We start from the raw sequence: 6,337 nt of genomic DNA, 5'->3' as shown, positions 1-6,337 counted from the left end.
ATGGTATCTTTTGAAACACAAAAGTTTACACTTTTTATTGAGGTAAAGTCACATACCATAAAATTAACCACTTTCAAGTGAATATAATTCTGTGACATTTAGTGCATTTAAAATGTTGTACAACCACCCCCCCCTTTATCTAGTTCCCAAACATTTTCATCATCACCCCCTAAAAACCCCTGTACCTATTAAGCAGTTGTTCCCCATTCCTCATTCCCCCTAGCCTCTGGCAACAACCAATCTCTGCTGTGTCTCTATGGATTTACTGTGCTAACTATTTCATATAAATGGAATCATGCAGTATGTGACCTTTTGTGTCTGGCTTCTTTCACTCACTTAATGTGTTCCAGGATCTTGCACGTTGTAGCTTTTGTCAGTCCTTCATTTCTTTAAATGGCTGAATAAATTAGGGAGAGTGAGTCCTCCAACTTTGTTCTTCTTTTTCAGGATTATTTTGGCTATTTGGGTCCCCTTGCAATTTCATATTAATTTGAAGATTTGCTTTTCCATTTCAACAAAAAAAAGATCATTGAAATTTTGATATGTATTGCATTGAATTTGTAGATTATTTGGGGTAGTATTGCCATCTTAACAATATTGTCTCCTAATCCACACAAATGAGATATCTTTCAATTTTGTCAGATCTTCTTCAATATCTTCCAGTGATGTTTTGTAGTTTTCAGAGTACAAGTCTTTTACCTCCTTGGTTAAATTTGTTCCTAAGTCTTTTATTCTTTGTATATTATTATAAATAGAATTGTTTTTTCTAACTTCCTTTTTAGATTTTTCATTGCTGGTGTGTAGAAACTCAACTAATTTTTGTTTTTGTTTTTGTACCCTGTAACTTCGGTGAATATATTTATTGTAGTGTGTGTGTGTGTGTGTGTGTGTGTGTGTGTGTGTATTCTTTTGAATGTTATAGATATACAAAACAATATATATCAATGTTATCTGCAATAGAGATACTTTTACTTTTGTGTTTCCAATTTAGGTGATTTTTATTGCCTAACTGATCTGGACTAAAGCTTCTAGTATAATCAACATTTTAAATAGCAATAGTAAAAGCAGTTATCCTTGCTTTATTTCTGATCTTAGGGAAATATTTTCAGTCTTTCATCATTGAGTATAGTACTAACTGTGGGGTTTTCATCAATGGTCATTATCATGCTAAAGAAGTTCCCTTCTATTCCTATTTTGTTGAAAGTTTTTATCAAGAGAAGGTGGTTGGAGTCCATCAATTACTTTTTCTACCCTAACTAAAATCATGTGGTTTATTTCTCTCTTCTGTTAATACACTGTATTACATTGATTAATTTTCTTATGTAAACCACCCTTACATTCTTGGGATAAATTTCACTTATTGTGGTCCCTTTAATATGCTGATAGATTTGTTTCCAAGTATTTTGTTGAAATTGTTTGAGTCTGTATTCATATGGCATATTTGCCTTTAATTCCCTTGTGATGCCTTTGCCCGGCTTTGATATCAGGGGAAAACAGTCCTCATAGAATGAATTCAGAAGTGTTCCTACTTCTATTTTGGGGGGAGAGTTTGAGAAGGATGGGTGTTCATTCTACTTTAACTGTTTGGTAGAATTCACCAGTGAAGCCATCTGGTCCTGGACTTTTCTTTGTTGAGACTTTATTTTAAATTACCGATTCATCGTTCCTAACTGTTATAGGTCTATAGATTTTCCATTTATTCTTGAGTTCATTTGGTAATTTGATTCTAAGAATTTGTTGTCATATAAAAGTTTTAAATTTTTATTAAGTCCAATTTTTTATTTTCCTTTGTTGCTTATGCTTTTATCATATCTACAAAACTGTAGCCTGACTCAAGGTAATAAAGATTTATTCCTATGTTTTCTTCTAAGACTTTTATAGTTTTAGCTCCTGTATTTAGTTCGATGGTCCATTTTGAGTTAATTTTGTTTACGGTATGAGAGGAGGATTGAAGTTTATTTATTTCTGCATAAATGGACAGAGGCTATAGTCCATTGTGTCACAAAGAGTCTGACACGACTGAACGACTTTCACTTCACTTCACTATGGATATCCAATAGTCCCTGTACCAGATATGAAAGCAATAGGATTTTGACATCCATTAGCTTTGTGTTCATCAGTCCTCCCAAACTTTGTGTAGACTTTAGCATCAGGATGAGGGTATTGCATGGAGTGTTATTTTGGTGTCAGGTTGAAGAAGCAGGGTGTACAGCATTCTGAGAAAGTTCTTGCTTGTTGGGCAATTCAGAGCAAGGCAGGACATACTGACATCTCCCTCAGACCTCGGCCCTAAATGAGAGCAAAGAAGGCTGGCAATTGTCTCCATGGCAGGCATTTAGAATGCTTATAAAGCTCTCCACTTGCCTGACTCTTATCTAACGTGCAACTTATGGATTGGATTGAAGCTTTGGTTGCTCATGGCTCAAAGCACCAATCTTTTCTTCTTTCCCTTCTCATTCTCTCAGGACTCTCCCCTTTCTGTTTCCCAAAGTGGCTGCAAGTAACCTGGGAGATCAACTAAGATGCTATTGGTGGTGGTGGTAGCAGTAGTAGTAGCAGCAGCAGATAATAAGAAGAGATGGGGAAAAATAAAGAAGATGGACTTGGAAGGAGGTGAAAAATTGAGAAACTAGAAGGTACCTAGGAAGGAGCAAGAAGGGCATCCAGAAATTCAGCAGTGAGGCTTTAGCATTTGTAGAGAGGAGGGGCAGAAGAACTTTAGTAGTGCAACAGGTGGCTACAAGACAACATTGGAGAAAAGTTAGAGGGGGTGGCAGTGGGCAAAGAAGATAAAACACTCAGATGCTTTAATAGAGAAGAAACAAACAAGGAAATTCCCATTTCCTTCTAGAGGAAATTTAAGAAGTATGAACATAGTTGAGAAACATGGCTCACACTGTCTTGGTACTTAATCTCTATCTCTTAGGCTGGCTAGAAGACCAGAACCACTCTGATACCTTGGTTCAGTGTAAAGGCTGAAATATGTGTAATTTTCCCCTGCCAGAGAACATTTGCAGGTTATTAAGAACTGACAGGCTTGTGGAAAAGAGAACTGGAAAAAGTGGATGCATTTCAATTGCATTATTAAAATTTCACTCTGGGGGGCAGTGTGGTAAAGTTTAAAGATCCCAAGCTTCGTAGGAGACAGTTCAATTCAGTTCAGTCGTTCAGTCGTGTCTGACTCTTTGCGACCCCATGAATTGCAGCACGCCAGGCCTCCCTGTCCATCACCAACTCCCAGAGTTCACTCAGACTCACATCCATCGAGTCAGTGATGCCATCCAGCCATCTCATCCTCTGTTGTTCCCTTTTAGTCCTGCCCCCAATCCCTCCCAGCATCAAAGTCTTTTCCAATGAGTCAGCTCTTCACATGAGGTGGCCAAAGTACTGGAGTTTCAGCTTCAGCATCATTCCTTCCAAAGAACACCCAGGACTGATCTCCTTTAGGATGGACTGGTTGGATCTCCTTGCAGTCCAAGGGACTCTCAAGAGTCTTCTCCAACACCACAGTTCAAAAGCATCAATTCTTCGGCACTCAGCTTTCTTCACAATCCAACTCTCACATCCATACATGACCACTGGAAAAACCATAGCCTGGACTAGACGGACCTTTGTTGGCAAAGTAATGTCTCTGCTTTTGAATATGCTATCTAGATGGTCATAACTTTCTTTCCAAGGAGTAAGCGTCTTTTAATTTCATGGCTGCAATCACCATCTGCAGTGATTTTGGAACCCCCCCAAAATAATCTGACACTATTTCCACTGTTTCCCCATCTGTTTCCCATGAAGTGATGGGACCAGATGCCATGATCTTAGTTTTCTGAATGTTGAGCTTTAAGACAACTTTTCCACTCTCTTTTACTTTCATCAAGAGGCTTTTTAGTTCCTCTTCACTTTCTGCCATAAAGGTGATGTCATCTGCATATCTGAGGTAGTTGATATTTCTCCTGGCAATCTTGATTCCAGCTTGTGCTTCTTCCAGCCCAGCGTTTCTCATGATGTAGGAGACAGACATGAGTCCAAATCTTGCTTCTGCTGCTTTACTCATTGTGTGGCTTTGGACAACTGACCTTACCTCTCCGAGCCTTGATTTTTCTCCCTCCAAAATGCAGCTTCTAGGTACCTCTTAGAGTTCTTGTGAGAACTAAGTTAGAGAACGTCAGCAAAGCACCTAGCACAGTGTCCGAGTCATGCACTGCTAGGTGTTCAGTGTGAGCCAGTTCCTTCCTCAGTCTCTTTTCACTGCATTCTAGGCACAAACTGGAATGGTCTCCTGTTGCTAAAGGCTTTGACTCAGTAACCCTACTTCTAATATTTCATTCCAAGGAAACTCCCTCAAAGAACAGAAAACATTTTGTGGTCAAACATGTTCATTGTGTTTGTTAATAGTAAAAAACAAAACAAACAAAAAACAAAGTAAAATGAATATCCCAAATGTCTAACAGTAAGAGAATGTCTATATTAAAAATAATATCCATGAATATTTTAACTACACAGTAAAGTGTTTACATTATAGTATTAATGTAATAAAATTTACATATATGATTCTGTATAACTATTAATATGTTGAAAAATACGCATAGGAAAAATATTAAAATGAAATACACCGAAATATTAATTATGGTTGCCTTTAGATGGAGAGTTATGACTTTTAAAATATTTTCTATCATACACATAATTACCTTTTTATTTGAAAAATAAAATTTAATTTAATTACAGAATAATTTTAAAAGGCTCTTGAGGAATACTATACAGCAATGAGAACGATCTACAGCTACATGCAACAGTATGGATGAATTTCATGAGCATAATGTTGAGCAAAAGAAGCCAGGTGCAAAATAGTGCACAGTGCATAATTCAGTTTATATAAAGTACAAAATCAAGCAAAACTAAAGTATGTTATTAATAATCAGGATAGTGAGCAGGTAGTAACATGCATCTGGTTCCTTCTGCTTCGTACATTTCCTTCTGTTCCTTACATTTGTGAAATTCATCATGTCTGCGTGTATGTTTGGGGGTGGGGGTGAGAGTGATTGAAAAGCGACACATGAGAGCTTCTGGGATCTCGTAATCTTCTCTTTCCTGATCTGAGTGCTAGGTGTGCTCAGTCAAAATTTATCACCCTGTGAATATTATACTTTAATAGAAAATAAAATATAAAATGGATGAATGGATGGATAGATAAGTAGGCAAGTGGATAGATAGAAAATGTACTGAGTGAAGGCAAATCATCATTGGTACCCTATCTAAAGGCCAAAAAGAAACCCTTCTTTGGCCACAAGATGGCGGCATTAGTTGCTTGGAAATCAAATTCCAAGGTGCTCTTTGAGAATCAAATATTTAGTGTAATATCTTCAAAGAAGAGGACTTAGAGATTTTACAGTCCAACTTACTCTAATTTTCCAGATGAGAGTAACAAAGCCATAGAAAGATGATTTATCCCAAATCACACTGCTGATTAGAAGACCTAGGCTGAAAACCCAGGTTTCAAGGCTATCAGCTTGCATTGCCACACTGAAAATGCATCATTTCAACTCTGGTTCCTTTCTACCATATTCTGGAATAAGATGTTTATCAAGAAGTGCCTCTCCTTTTATAACTCCAAAAAGCAGAAGTCTCAAATGGACTGGAAAATTCATGACTAGAACTGGCAGTATTGACAGGTTGCAGTGTGAAATTTCCTTATATGAATAATTTAAAATATCATATGGCTTAGACTGTGTGAGCTGGCTTAGGTTTCTACTTCCTTAGATGTGAAAGATAGACCAGATACCCTCTCTGTTTTTTTCCTCTCCTTCTCTTCGCTTCTTTGTTCTCCTCCCCTCCTTCCTTCCTTCATTACTGTCTCATATCTCTGACTGAAACACAGGAGCCCCCAATGCCTCTCAGAACCAAATATTCAAAATCAAGTGTAATGTCGTTCTTGAACAGACCAGACCTCAGCCCTGTGTCAAGATATATTTGTCACTGTTGCGAAGGACTTGCAAGGGAGAGCCCATGTAGGAGATAAAAGTGTCAAACGAAGATGAAAGATTTCTGTCCATCTAACTTGGGCCCTTGGAGAGGCTCCTTGATGGATAAGGACATCAACAGGCAGAAGAGGAACACCCTCAGCAGATTCTACAGTATGCACAAAAATCTTTGATAACCTCTGATTGAAAGTTGGGCTTCATATATACGGGCCAGGTGGATTGAAAGAAGGAAGGTGGATTTGCACCCCAGGGAACCTTGGGCCGTGCCTGGAGACATTTTTGGTTCTCACACTGTGAGGAAGGTACTACTGGATTCTAGTGAATGGAGGCCGGGGATGCTGCTAAACATCCTGTGATGCACAGGA

This window comes from Capricornis sumatraensis, chromosome X (assembly GCF_032405125.1).
Source record: "Capricornis sumatraensis isolate serow.1 chromosome X, serow.2, whole genome shotgun sequence".
NCBI lineage: Eukaryota > Metazoa > Chordata > Mammalia > Artiodactyla > Bovidae > Capricornis > Capricornis sumatraensis.
The sequence above is the reverse complement of the archived record's forward strand: the minus strand, read 5'-3'. Positions refer to the sequence as shown.